This window comes from Sapajus apella, unplaced genomic scaffold (genome assembly GCF_009761245.1).
Source record: "Sapajus apella isolate SASKATOON/1434 unplaced genomic scaffold, GSC_monkey_1.0 scaffold54, whole genome shotgun sequence".
NCBI classification, from domain to species: domain Eukaryota; kingdom Metazoa; phylum Chordata; class Mammalia; order Primates; family Cebidae; genus Sapajus; species Sapajus apella.
In genome coordinates this window covers 2,416,511-2,432,807 of record NW_022436994.1, presented here as the reverse complement: position 1 = coordinate 2,432,807, position 16,297 = coordinate 2,416,511, and positions in this window count along the sequence as shown.

Here is a 16,297-nt window from a genome sequence, read left to right as displayed (position 1 = left end):
TGAACAATACTGTATTGTGCACCAGAAAAAGTGTTTAAAAATACAGATCACATAAAATAGCGAATGCATCTCCAAATTATCTTTTTCTGAAGATATGGATCTCCACTGTTTTAAGAGAAGACTTTTGCGTTTGTGTCATAGCATAGGATTAAATGTGTGGTTCAAATTTCTGAACATGATAATTTAACTCTCAGTTGGAGGGGGAAGAAACTGCCCACTTTCATCCTCAAGATTCATTAATGTAGAAGAGGAAAACGAATCCCACAGACAATATAAGAAAGTTGGATATCTTATTGAAATGAAATGATGTTGAAAATAATTTTCGGCCTTGGTAGTGGCGGACTGCCTCAGTAATGGTGGTTGCCCTTCCCCTCCCACTGAGCTGGACCATCCTGGGTCCAGCTGTGCTTTCTGTGAGACTCTCAATCCAATACAAACTACAATCAGAGATTTATGCACATAAACCAGGAAACCTGGAAGAAATGGATAAATCCCTGGATACTTGCACCCTCCCAAACCTAAACCAGGAAGAAGATGAAACCTGGAATAGACCAATAACAAGGGCTGAAGTTGAGGCAACAATTAATAGTCTACCAACCAAAAAACGTCCAGGTCCAGACAGGTTCACAGCTGAATTCTACCAGATGCACAAAAGGGAGCTGGTACCATTCCTTCTGAAACTATTCCAAATAATACAAAAAGAGAGACACCTTCCCAAATCATTTTATGAGACCAACATCATCCTGATACCAAAACAGAGCAGAGACTCAACAAAAAAAGAAAACTTCAGGCCAATATCCATGATGCACATAGATGCAAAAATCTTTAATAAAATACTGGCAAACCAATTGCAACAGCACATCAATAAGCTTATCCATCACAATTAAGTAGGCTTCATTCCAGGGATGCAAGGCTAGTTCAACATACGCAAGTGTGTAAATGTAATCCACCACATAAACAGAACCAAAGACAAAAACCACGTGTGATTATCTCAATAGATGCAGCGAAGGTCTTCAACAAAATTCAACAACGCGTTATGCTAAAAACTCTCAATAAACTAGGTATTGAAAGAACATATCTCAAAACAATAAAAGCTATTTATGACAAACCTACAGCCAATATCATACTGAATGGGCAAAAACTGGAAGTATTCCCTTTGAAATCTGGCATTAGACAAGGATGCCCTCTCTCACCACTCCTATTCAATATAGTATTGGAAGTTCTAGCCAGAGCAATTAGGCAAGAAAAAAAATAAAGGGTATTCTATTAGGAAAAGAGGAAGTCAAATAGTCTCTATTAGAAGATGACATGATTGTATATTTAGAAGACCCTATCATCTCAGCTCAAAATCTTCTTAAGCTGATAAGCAACTTCAGCAAAGTCTCAGGATACAAAATCAATGTGTAGAAATCACAAGCATTTCTATACACCAATAACAGACTAACAGCCAAATCATCAGCAAACTCCCATTCACAATTGCTACAAAGAGAATAAAATACCTAGGAATACAACTAACAAAGGATGTAAAGGACCTCTTCAGGGAGAGCTGCAAACCATTGCTCAAGGAAATAAGAGAGGACACAAACAGAAGGAAAAACATTCCATGCTCATGGTTAGGAAAACTCAATATCATGAAAATGGCCATACTGCCCAAAGTAATTTATAGATTCAATGCTATCCCCATCAAGCTACCAATGATCTTCGTCACAGAACTGGAAAAAACTACCTTAAACTTCACATGAAACCTAAACCAATTGTTTTGGCTTCGCGTAGCCAAAACAATCCTAAGCCAAAAGAACAAAACTGGAGGCATCAGGCTACCTGATTTCAAACTATACTACAAGGGTACAGTAATCAAAACAGCACGGTACTGTTACCAAAACAGAGATATAGACCAATGGAACAAAACAGAGGCCCTGGAGGCAATGCCACACATCTACAACCATCTGATCTTTGACAAACCTGACAAAAGCAATAGGGAAAGGATTCCCTGTTTAATAAATGATGTTGGGAAAATTGGCTAACCAAGTGCAGAATGCAGAAACTGGACCCCTTCCTGATGCCTTACACTAAAATTAACTCCAGTTAGGTATAAACATAAGACCTAACACCATTAAAACTCTAGAAGCAAACCTAGGCAAAACCGTTGAGGACATAAGCATAGGCAAGGACTTCATGACTAAAACACCAAAAGCATTGGCAACAAAAGCCAAATTAGACAAATGGGACCTAATTAAACTCCAGATCTTCTGTACAGCCAAAGAAACAATCATTAGAATAAACCGACAACCAACAGAATGGGAAAAAATTTTGCAATCTACCCATCCGACAAAGGGCGAATATCCAGCATCTACAAAGAACTAAAACAGATTTACAAGAAAAAAACAAACGAACCCATTAAAAAGTGGGCAAAACACATGAATAGACACTTTTAAAAAGAAGACATATATGAGGCCAACAAACATATGAAAAAATGCTCATTATCACTGGTCATTAGAGAAATCAAAACCACATGAGATACTATCTCACGCCAGTTAGAATGGCGATCATTAAAAAATCTGGAGACAACAGATGCTGGAGAGGATGTAAGAAATAGGAACACTTTTACACTGTTGGTGGGAGTGTAAACTAATTCAACCATTGTGGGAGACATTGTGGTGCTTCCTCAAGGACCTAGAAATAGAAATTCCATTTGACTCAGCAATCCCATTACTGGGTATATACCGAAAGGATTATAAATCATTCTATTATAAAGACACATGCACACATATGTTCATAGTGGCACTGTTTACAATAGCAAAGACCTGGAACCAACCCAAATGCCCATTGATGATAGACTGGACAAGGAAAATGTGGCACATATACACCATGGAATACTATGCACCCATAAAAATGATGAGTTTGTGTCCTCTGTAGGGACGTGGATGACTCTGGAAACCGTAATTCTCAGCAAACTGATGCAAGAACAGAAAATCAAACACTGCAGGTTCTCACTCAAAGGCAGATGTTGAACAGTGATAACATATGGACACAGGGAGGGGAGCACTACACACTGGGGTCTGTTGTGGGGGTCAAAGGGAGGGACAGTGGGGGCATGGGAGGTCAGGGAGGGATAACATGGGGAGAAATGCCAGATGTAGGTGATGGGGAGATGGAGGCAGCAAACCACATTGCCGTGTGTGTACCTATGCAACAATTCTGCATAGTCTGCACATGTACCCCAGAATCTAAAGTACAATAAATAAATAAATAAATAAATAAAAATAAACAGGATTTAAAAAAGGAAAATAAGTTTTGGAAAGCATTTTATTTCTGAAAGGTTGCTAATAATAATGTAGAAGTCAGGTTAGTTAAAACAATAGTTGGAAAGTTGTTTAATCTTCCCTGTCCCTTCTAATTGCTGAAAAAGGTAAATTTCTTTGAAATTCTTTGATTCTTTGAAGCTGACTAATAAGAAATAAAATACATAGCCTTGTTAAGTGATCAAAAGAGGAAATTGGTTCTATAATTTAAAAAATTGTCAAATATTATAGGTGACATTAATTTTCAGCTTATACAAATATGACCAAGAAGCTAGCTACCTTGTAAATAAAATGTTCACACTCATATTTTTTAACTTTTTAAAAAAGTATTAACTAGCATTAACAGAAGAGCTACAAATATGTATCTACTTAACTAGACATTTTCAAAGTATATTAAATACAAAATTGAAAATGAAAGAAAAGTGAACAAATTCATAATGAGATTTTGGATTTCAACAGTCCACTCATACTAATTTACGTCTGTAAGAGTATTTGTCAAGATATACAGGACTTGAATAAAACCGTCAGTCAACAGGAACATTTTACATTCCACACATAAAAAGACTCAATACCCATTAATTTGAAGTGCATATGAAAATGTCTCCCATAGAATGCATTTTGGGCCTCAAGTCTATTCTCAATAAACTTAGAATAATTAAACACATAAAGCTATATTCTTTGACTTTAATACAATTAAACTAAATATCAATAACAGAAAGGCATATTTTAAATCATTAAGTATTTGTGAAATATACAACACATTTCTATGTTTTGTTGTGGGTGAAAGAAGAAATCAAAAGAAAAATTAGAAAAAAAATAAAAATTAACAAAATCTAAGGGAGGAAGGTCACAAATTACCTGGAGAAGGTACAAAAAGAGGGATGTCATGACTGATTCTACAGACATTAAATGGATAATAAGGGAATTCTAAGGAAACAATGAAAATAAACTAGAAATTTTTGAAGTAATGGAAACATTCCTTGAAAGACAAAATTCACCCAAACTTACAAAATAGATAGCCTGAATAGCTCTTTAACATAAATAAATTAAATCTGTAATTTAAAACCTTACATAAAGTCAAACTTACAATCTTTGCTTTTGGATTCTTTAAAAATATTTAAAAGAAATAATATAAATTCTACACAATCTCTTCTAGAAAACAGAAGAGAAGCCATTTCCCAATGCATTCTGTGAAGCCAGCATTAGCTTGATACGAAACCAAAGACATTACAAAAATGAAAACTACTGATCAATATCCATCACATAGATTTAAAAATTATTACAAAATTTAATATGACAGGTCCAGCAATATGTAAAGAGATAATATATGATGCTCAAGTGTGGTTCAACCCTGAAATGCAAGTGTGGAGTGGCATTACAAAAATCAGACAATTTAATGTAATGTAGTAACCTAAAAGAATATATGATTATTTTAACAAATACAAGAAAACTATTAGATAAAAATTAACATCATTATATATACATGTAAATGAACTCGGTGAAATGGATCTATAAAGGAATTTCCTCAATGTAAAAAGGGCATCTATAAAAACCTATAGATGACTTCATAATTAATAATGAAAGACTAAATGTCTTCTTCCTAAGAAACAAGGTTAAGCATTAGGTTGGTGCAAAACTGTGTTTCATGCAATTACTTACAATTTAAAAAAAACAGCAATTACTTTTGCACCAAGCTAACATGTCTTCTTTTATTACTTCTGTTTAATGTTGCAGTGTCAGTTCTAGCTACTGTGGAAAAGTAAGAAATGGCTTTATTTTTAAAAGATATATGATTGTGTATGCAACAAATCCTATGCAGTCTAGGAAAAAAGCTATTAATAAAAATTTTCAGCATGTTCATAGGAAATTACGTAGATATAATAAATTCATGTATTTCTACTAACAGTGAAATTTTAGAAGATAATTGTAAAACTAGCATCATAAAAATATGAATTACATAAGGATAAATTTGACACAAAATTTAAACTCTGTTTTATTAAAACCTGAAATGCATTGCTAGATTATTTTTTAATTTATTAGATGGAAAAATACATCATATTCATTTGGGTTAAAGAATTTAGTACCTTTAAGATTCTTTAAATTTCCTCAAATTGATCTATAAATTCAAGCTGAGACCAGCTAAAATCTCAGTATGCATTTTTATATAGACAAGCAGATAATAGCATTTATATATATATATATATATATATATATGGACCTAAAATATCCAAAACAACTTTGATAAATAACAATGTTGAAGAGCATGTACTACCATATTTTAATACTTGTTATAAAGGTACAGCAAGCGTGACAGTGTGGTTTTGTTATACCGATAGTCATACTGATCAATGGAACAGAATAAATAATTCAGAAATAGACTCAAACATAGACTTCCAATTGATTTTCAACAAAGATGACAGGGAAATCAAATGTGTAAAGTCATATTTTTATCAACAAATCCTGCTGTGACATTGTATACCAAAAAAGAACCTTGTTAGCCAATCAAAATACATCAGAAACATACTAATAAGAAACTAAGAGAAAACATTAATGACAGTTTTCTATGCAAAAATTTCTCAGATGGGCCCAAATGTTATGAAACACAAATGGAACAACATAGATAAATTGAATTTGTCAAAAGACATAGTCAAAAATGTGACAAGTTAAGCACAGTTTGTGAGAAAACATTTTTAACATACACATCCAGATAAGAATATTCATCTAGAACATATTAGAAACACCTATATCTCAAAAATACAAAGTCAAATCACCCAATTGACCAAAAAGGAAACAGTTGAACAGACATGTCACGAAACGAAATACGTGGATGGCAACAAAGTGCATTAAAAGGCGTTCAGGCTGGATGTGGTGCCTCACACCTGTAATCCTAACACTTTGGAAGGTCAAGAGAGGGATAAGTGGAGCCCGGGAGTTCAAGACCAGCCTGGGCAACATTATGAGACCCTATCTCTACCCAAAAAAAAAATTTAGCCAAGCATGATGGTGCATGCCTGTGGTCCCAGCTAATTGGGAAGTGGAAGTGGGAGGACCACTTGAGCCCATGGAGTACCAGGCTGCAGTGAGCCATAATCCTGCCACTACACTTACTTGAGTGACAGAGCAAGAGCCTGTCTCAAGGAAAAAAAATGTTTAAACATCATTCATTATTAAGAAACTGGAAAATAAAACTAAGTGGTCTTCCACTGCACACCGCCTAGAATGGTTAAATTTAAAAGTCTGGGTATAGCCAGTGTTGCTAAGAATAGAGGACAATTTGACTAGTCCACACAAATGGTAGAACCACTTTTGCAAAGGGTTTGATGACTTGTTTAAAAAGTTAAACATGCATCTACCAGGTAACGTCGACATTCCATTCAAAGGAGAAATCCAAGAGAATTGAAAATGTATGACCAGAGAACTAGTGCATGAACTTACAATAGCTAAATTTTTAAGGGTCAAATACTTTAGACAAATTAAATATTCAATAACAGGTAAATGGATAAACAGCGTATAATAGAACAGAGTATAATAAAGTGTACAGTAAATAAAAAGTACCGTAAGCATCACCGTATAGTATGCTGCAATAGCAAATTATTGATAGATGCGAAAACCATAAATGAGTATGAAAATAAGGTATACACTAAGTGAAAGAGAGGTAGATCAGGCTGGGCATGGTGGCTCATGCCTGTATTCGCAGCACTCTGAGAGGCCAAGGCTGGTGAATTACTTGAGGTCAGGAGTTGGACACTAGCTTGGCCAACTTGGTGAAACTTGGTGTCTACTAAAAATGCAAAAATTAGCTGGGTGTGGTAGCACGCGCCTGTAATCCCAGCTACTTGGGAGGCCCAGGAGGGAGAATCCCTTGCAACTGGGAGGCGGAGGTTGCAATGCGCCGAGATGGCACCATTGCACTCCAGCGTGAGTGATAGAGCAAGGCTCCCTCTCTCTCTCTCAGAAAAAGGTAGATCATAAAAGGCGGGAAAAGGCAGAAGAGGGGATATCTACGATATATTTTCGTTCGTACAAAATTTCATTAAATGCAAAATTACAGTAACAAAAGGTAGATCAGTGGTTGTTTCAAAGTAGGAGTTGGGTTGGCGTGGGTAAGAAGGAAATGCAGAGGAGAGGGAGAAAACTTTTGGGAGTGAAAGAAATATTTATTATCTTTATTGCAGTGATGGTATTATAGGTTTAAATATATATTAATATTCATGAAACTGTACAGATTAATTATACCGATTTTATTTTATGTTATGGTAAGTTAAGTCGTAAAAAGTTGATACAGGATAGGGACAAATATAGGTACCATAAACTGAGCAGGACTAGTTGTGAGTTGATAATTGTTTCTTGTGAGTTATGGGTGCTGACTTAGTTGGGTTTTTTTTTTTTTTTCTGGTCATTGCTGTTTGTTTGTTTCTTTGTTTTTTTTTACCAGTTAGTCAGCTATTCTGCCCAATAAGATACGAGTTACCTTATTGACGATTATCTAGATGATATTTAGGGGAATCAAGATCCTAAGGTAGGCTTCAGATTGTGTCAAATGCTGAAATAAATATTTTTCTTCATCTTTCCTTTTCCTGGCAGTATTACCCAAAGTTGCAGTTTGGTCACTTATTTCAATTACCTGTGTTGGTTCAGAAGACCAGAGATTGAGACTGCATTTGAGGTCCTTTGTGGTTACCAGGTTTAAATACCTTCCAACCCCTACTGAGAAAGACCTCAGAGATGCTTATGGTTCTCCTGAAGTAAATATCTCTGTGGTCAGATAAGATTTTCAAAGTTTTTCAGGGACTTCCCAGAAGCCTTTCAGTTCTGAGACAAAGTGCACTGATTTTGGCGGCCGTCTACATCTGAGGCAGCTGACACATTAACCAACATGTTAAAGAGAGTGTTAATTAGATAATTACAAAATGGATTTTAAAACTCCATTTCCATTGTAGATAACATATTACTTGAGTGGTGCCATCCTAATTAGCTAATGTTTGGGAATTATCTGCTCTGTAACAAGCTGAAAACTCTGTACTTTTTAAATGCTTATAAATGTTACCTAACTTAAACCTCTCTAGTAACCTAGGATTTAGGTCATTTTCTTATTTCATTTTACAAGTAGGGCAATGACCAACTTGTAGCAGTTAAACGAATTTCCTAAATTGATAGATAGTAAAATAATGCTAGCCTTTGAGCCCAGGAATCCGGACCAAATGTGCCTTTTTCATAACCTTTTTTTGGGGGGCCTTCCTATTAAAAGACAAATTGGATTCTCTCTTCCACAGACCAAAGGGACTATTTTTATGAAGGCCAGGCTCTGTCTTCGGTGGTCCTGCGGTGATCAAACACACTTCCAAATAGGTTGGTGCTGGTAGATAACTGTTCATAAAGAAACATGACCCTGTTTATAAAACCCACAGGGTCACTTCATTCAAGTAGTTACATACAGACGAGTTTCCATGGTGAATCTGCATTTTGTGGCAAGTTTTAAGTAACTTCCTAGAGGTTTGATATTGGCAATATAGCTTAAGAAATGAACCTGAGAACACCTGCATCAGACCCACAGTGCTTGTTAAGTCTAGAGATATGAAATCTATACTTCAGCGTAATGCCTCCACATCTCTGACCTTAGGGGCTGGAATTTGCTGAATGCTAGGAGAAAATTTTGTGAGATTAATTAAAATACTAAAATGTAATAGGTTTTGAGGCAACAAACAACAATGTATCATGCAGGTGAAGTATAAACGTTTTAGTTTATTTCAAATCCGTGCACCAAATGATTCAAATTTTCACTCCTACTAGAGATTTTCCACAGAACTAAGACAGTGGTGAGAATTTGCTCCAATAAGGAAGGTTTCTTGGACATTGTCAAATATAAGTTCCGAAGTACTGATGTGTAGAATGTTATGGTCAACATGACAGCAAGGTCATATGAAATCATTACCAGAAAAATAACAGGAAGTCATTAGAGGAAAATATGATAAAGCAAAGAAGACAATAAAATAAAAATTAACTATATTACTCTACAAAAAAATGACAAATTGCTTTATGTTGTAGAAGATGCAGTTTAATTATGTCAGTCTATTTGGGCATGCTAGAACAAAATACTATAAACTGGGTAGACTATAAAGAACAGAAATTCATTTTTCAGAGTCTGGAGACTGTGGAGTAAAAGATCAAGTCACTGAAGATTCAGTGTCCGGTGAGAGTCCATTTCCCTTCTCAAAGCTGACCAACATCTCACTATGTCCTCATGTGGCAGAAGGGCCAGGCTTTCTGGGTCCCATTCCTGAGGGTTTTAATATATGGCTTTTGGAGGATACAAACATTCAGGCCATAGAAAATTGTAATATATGAAAACATATTTAATAATTTTACTCAGCAAAATAAAGGCCCTTGTACAGATGGTCAACAAAAGATTAAAACACTCCTAGAACTACTAAATCTGGCAGTTTGGCAGAGGGAATCGTTGGAAAGATTTCCTGCTATGAAACTCTAGAAATACTAAATATTCTGTCATAAACTTAAGATGAAATGCATTGTTGAGCTCATGAGAAAGTGCCAGTATTTGCCAAGGACCAAATAAAGCATATTAGGAGATCAGAAAAGCAAGGAAAGCAAGACTGAAATAAGGGCTGCCTCAGAGCAAACACTGTGTCCAGCTCCAATAGTCTTCGGGAACACAGACATGTGATGGGAAACAAAGCCATCCCAAGGTATCCCTAAGGTAGTGACAGAGATAGGAGACAGAGAAATTCTAGATGGAAAAGAGTGGGTCTCAGACAAAACCCCACTCTCAAGCCTGAAACTGTGGCTCCAAGTGAGAACTTCCATCCCTGTTTTCCTGCTCAAATATTGCCTTTTTCAAAACCACCCATGGTCCTGTCCCATCCCATCCTGTATCTATAAAAACCCCAGACTCAGTTGGCAGAGAGAGGAGAAGCAGGGGGATGTCAGATACTGTGGCTGGATGTCAGCGAGAAGAAGATTGACTTTAGAGGGACAGCTTGACCGTGTAACTTCAGAGAAGAATCTGGTTGGAGCCGGACGGACTTCAGGGGAAGATTGCTTTCTTGTCCTGTACCCTTTCCAGCTCCCCTTCCCGCCAAGAGCCACTTTCATCATGTGGGCAATAAAATTCCCCCCAGTTACCATGCTTCAATTTGTTTGAGCAACCTCATTGCTCCTGGACATTGGACAAGAGCTCAGGTGCCACTAGTGTGGATACAAAAGTCTGTGACATTTGCCCTTCACCCTCGCTGGCGGAAGGCAGCCACCTCACATGGAAAGGCAAAGGGCCCACTGAGCTGTTAACTCTTAAGCTGTTCATGGATGGCAGAGCTAAAAGAGCACTGAAACCCTCCCTCTGGGGCTCCAGGGGTCATGGGCACCTCCCAGATGCTGCCTCGGGGCCTGCATGGAGTTTGCTCCTGCAGGTGCCCAAAAGTGCTTGTCCTGGCTCCTGCACGCTCTCACCTGCACACTCTTTCCTGCGATGGGTGGAGCACAGCAGGTCTGAGTGGGTGGAGTTAGCTCCTGCCAGTGCTGAAGCCTCTGGTTCCAGGGCTCCTGCACTCCAGTTCCCACCTTATTTGCTGGCAGGCAGGATTCCTTCAGTGAGGAGTTGAAAGCTACAGGCTGGGCAAAGGAGGCACCCCTGTCATGAGTCCCATGAAGGGGTCAGGGAAACAGCCTGCTTCAGTAGGCACTGACCACAAAGTGTAGATCAACAGATGTCCACTCAGTTAAGTGTGTAATCTTAAGATAATAATTACCATTTGGCAAATCCAATAACTTACATAGGAAGCTGGCTGTCTCTCTTCTGACTCAGGGTAGGCTTGGTGGAGAATACTAGCTTAACTCGAGCTAGTGTAAAGAAAGATAATGTATAAAAAAGAAAACATCTAATAAAATCGATTAGATTAATTTTGTCTTACATTGCTAACCTCCTGCTCTGCTAAGATAAAATTGTCTCAGGAGGAAAGCTTTCTCAAACCAAGCTCCTAACAGGCTCTACAGAGTAAGGTCACTGACATGAGGACAAAGTTATTTCTGCAAATATAAAAAGGCACTTGATTAGCTAGGGAGTCCTGGAATAGACCTACTCGTATATGTTGAACGGATTTTAGACAGTCATACAAACGCAGTTAACATATGGGTTGCCTTTCCAACAAACACTGTTGGTGCAACTGGATACCCATAGGAAAGTGAAAAATGAGCCCAGACTGAAGCTCACATCTCACATGAAAACCTACCCAACAGGATCATGGACTTAAATGCAAAATGGAAACCACAAAACTTTTAGAACATCTTTGATACTAAGTCTAAGCAAAGTGGTTTAGACATAACACCAAAAGCATTATCATTAAAAGGACAGTTAAGAACTTTACGTAAATTCAACATTTTTTTCTCTGAAAATGACCCTATAGCAAGGATGAAAAGACATACCATAAACTGACAGAAAATATTTGCAAGCACATTTATGACAAAGGATCTGTATCTGCAATATATGTGAAGAATTATCAAAACTCAACAAGAACAACTAAAATAAACGCAATTCAATTGAAACAGTCAAAACGTGAATAGTGATTTCACTGAAGAAGGTATGCAGATGACAATCATCACATGAAAAGTATTAAACTATATTAGCCATTTGGGAAATGCAAATTGAAGCCACAATAAGGCATATCAGAATGGGTAAAAAGTTTAAAATGGTGATAATATCAAATTCTGGAGGGGATACAGAGGAACTGGAAAACTCATACACTGCTGGTGTTAAGGTAAATGCATCATACTCAGAAAGAAATAGTTAAGCAGTTTCTTAAAAAAATTTAAACACGAAGCAAGTATACAACCGAGCAATTGTGCTTCTGCATATTTACCTTGATACAAGAAAACTATGCACTTGTGCTCACTCAAACACCTGTGCATAAATGGCTGTAACAGCTTTATCTGTAGTAGCCAAAACCTGGAAACAACCCAGATATCCTTCAATGGGTGAATTGTTAAACTGTGGTAACCCACATCATCAGATACGATTCATCAACAAAAAAGCAAACAATTGATAACTGCAAAAACTTGAATGAATTTCCATGAAATTACGAGTGAAAAAAAGGTTAGTCTCAAAAGATTATATACCGTATGATTTCATTTCTACAACATGGTTAAAAATGATAAAACTGTAGAAATGGAAAATAGGTTACCGATTAGCAGTGCTCAGGGATAGGTAAGGTAAGGGAGGTGCAGGGGCTGAAAAAGAGCAACGTGAAGAATCTGTGGCATGATGAAAATCTTTTGTGTCTTTGTTGTGTTAATGTCAATATCTAGGTTGTAATATTATACAAAAGGGGGGAAACTGAGTAAAGGGTACAAGGAATCTCTGTGTAGTGTTTATTATAACATCATGTGAATATACAATTACAAAAAATTCAACTAAAGACAAAATGGTCACAAATTTTAAAACTGCAATAGAATTACAATCATCCCTCATTTTAGAGAATGGGATAATCAGATATGTAATATAAACTATGAATATAAAATAATGTTAGAAAGTATTTTTAAAAATTAAAAATGAAAGTAAATATTGAAGAGTAATAAAAATGAACATTTTGAGAAAGTAAAAATTTGAGAAAGTACATATTTGAAAAAAATAAAACTACTAGAAATGCATGTATGCAAGTGTGTATGCATTTATAAACTCAATGGAACTATTAACAACAGATTAAATGTAGCTTAAGAAAGAATTAGTTAAGTGGAAGATAAATCACTAGAAATTAGAGAGAAAGCCACAAAGAAAGATGAGGAAGTCAAAAATAAAAATAAAAACAAAATTGTTAGGTTTAGTGGTTAGAAATTAAAATCCCAATACAGATCAGGTGAGTTTGTAAAATTAGAGAAGAGAAATTAGGGGAGAGGCAAATATCAAACAGTTAATTCTTGTGAATTTTACAAAATTGATTTCAGATATGCATCCCAAGATACATAAAGCAAGATGTTTATAAAATAGCAGTGTTACATTTTAAATAACACAGAGGCATATATTCAAAACTGAATATCACATCTTCTCAGCCTGTTCCTTCCACAGTCTTTCTGTGATACTTATTACAACATTTTCCTTCTAGCAGTTCAGGCAAAAAATGCTGCATTCATCTTTCTTGATCTATTTCTTTCAGACCATTATCAAACTCTCTTATTTTCTCTATACCACTTGTCTCCTTTAAATATCTGTACAAATTACCTAATTTGTTGATTATCTGCTCTTACTAAAATTTTATATTCAAAGATAGCAGCATTTAACTGCTTTGTTGGCTGCTATCTTCCCAGTATTTGGTATATGTTAGACAATCAAAACAAGTTTACTGAGTGTATTCATCTATAACATACTTTGTTCCATCCAAAATTTTGCATATCATACAATAAACCAAATAATTCATTTTCCATTATATGAAGTGCTCCATTGTGAGAACAGCTGACTGTTTATCAACTTTCCTCTTATTAGACATTTGAAATTTTTGTTATTGTTTACACTAACAATGATACTTACATGTTGCACGTCTCTCTTGGTGTACATCTGTAAGAGCTTCTTTAGAGAATCTGCACGGTATCAGGAATGGGAAGTTTAGGAAACATGGACAACATAGTAAATCAGAACTAATCTATATTTTTGTTTTTAATAAAATGACAAATGATTTCTTTCAGTGGTTTGTAGCATATAGTTAGGGATTATGCAGAGTTCAGGATTAATGGGGTCTATTATCATGGATGTGGATTTTAATTGATGATAAGTAAAACAGGGTATATAGCACACATTGAACTATAATTGTGTACAATGCAGAATGGGAATGACAATTACAATGAACTATGAGATTTTAAAGAAGATTCCCTTTTTGCAGCATAGTGATCTACTGTTCACATCTGCTGTGGTGGTTGAAGCCTATAAATTTCTGCTAGAGCAATTCAGGAGCTAAGTGTGAAAAATGCTGGTCTAGAGCATAAGGAAACACACAGATAGGGACAAACATCAGGAAACCCTAAGTAGAATTCAGAGGATTATAGGATTCCCCAATGTGTGCATTCATTAATACAACTACTTCCTTCTTCCATTGAGCAAGCATTTATTGAGCATCTACCATGGTTAAGATTCGAGGAAAACCACAATAAGCAAATAAAACGATATATATTTCAACAGGACTTTGAATTCTCATGTAGGCAGATACATAAATGCTGATGAGTGTTGAGAAAAAAAAAACTGTAGGAAGAAAGACAGGGAGTGGTGGAGTGTGGGGACAGGGTTGCAGTTTTAAACAGTAAGGAAGTTACGGCTCATTGAGAAGCCTGCGTTTAGGTAAAGTCTTGAAAGTGTTGGGAGAGAAATCTATGAAAAACCTGATTCAGGAGTATTCCAGACCCAGGACAAAGTAAATGGAAGGCAATGAGAAAGGTCTTACCCTGTATGATCAAAGAACAGCACAGAGGAGAGAGTTCCTGAGGGCAGAGGCATAGGAGGGCTGCAAGGATGAATCAGAGGGGTAAGGTGAACCACAGCCACGTCATAGAGCCCTGTGAGTGACTGGCCACACAGTCTAGCATCCGACCAGGGACACTTTTAAGAATGAAAGGGTGGTGGATTAATAATTTTGGCTGGAAAACAGGGGTGCCCACACAATCTGTGCCATATGCTCATCTTTCTACAATCACTCTAGGGACTTTGACTCTTACACTGATGGAAATGAGCCATAGGAGAGTGTTAAAGAGGGATGGCAGCATCTGATTCCTGTGAAAAAGAAATCACTGTGGTTGTGTTAAGAATCGAATGAAGGGTGCAAAAAGAGAATAAGGGAGCCTCAGTAGCAAGCTCCTGTGATGAGTAGCCGAGAGACACAGTGGATTAGGTCCGGTTGACATGGTAGCAGTGGAGGAGAAGAAACCAACTGGGATGGATATATCCTCATTAGGGACACATCCACCAGGGATGAATCTAGATATGTAGGTTCAAACTTTGAAAATTATGAATTTATAAAGATGGAGACAAACTATCACTTATTCTGTTGTAGGCAACACCTGGACCAAACCTGGGAAATATTTGCTTTTCTCCAGATCATTTTGGAAACTTGGATCACACTTTCAAATTTATGTATTGTTTGTAGTTTATTTTTGACTTCCCTGAACAAACTACAACCACAGTGAAAGTTTCTGCTTTAAACTTAGCACTCAAATGATTTGTCTATAAACGACTCGTCATCTTGAAATGAGTGCTTATTTTTATTTACCTGATGAGTATTGGGATATTATGAATACAAGCCCTAAAAATCAAAGTTTCAGCAAACTTGATATTTACAGAAATTAAATTTCTGATGCAGGGCTAATGACATAGCGATGCAATGTTACTTGCTTTTGTAAGGTTTCTGTGCTCTGTCTGCAGCATGAGATTTCTCTGGGTAAAGGCGGGTGCATAGTGAATTCACACGCAACATTAAACCTTCCTTGGTGATTTGATGGCTAGACTTGCTCACAAACTAGTAAGACAGCCGTGGGAGCTGAAGAAATACAATGAGGCTGGACAAATCCTTCAGGTGGGTTTCTGGTGATTTTAAAAGGTTACTTAGTTTGTCTACAATAATTCATTACAAAGTAACTGTCTGTAACTCCTGTGAAAAGAATGGATGTTGCCAGCTCTCTCAGGATCATTTTGTTTTTTATTTTCTTAGAGAGCTAATAAAGCTATTAATCTATTCACATTATTTTTTTCTAATAAAGTGAATTTGCAAGATTTTCCTATTTCTAAATTTCCTATGTTTCAATCAGGTGCATGGAAAAGTACAAGCCGTGGATGACGATTTATCACTCTGTTCTTTCAGGCACTTTAATGCAGATAGAGATTAACATGGCAGAATGGTGATGTTAGTGTCAGAGCCAGGCATTCTTTGCTGTTCCTTATTATATTTCCTGGTTAGTCTTCACTTATTTTAATAACAGATACATACCATACTAAATATGTATCTGCTGCT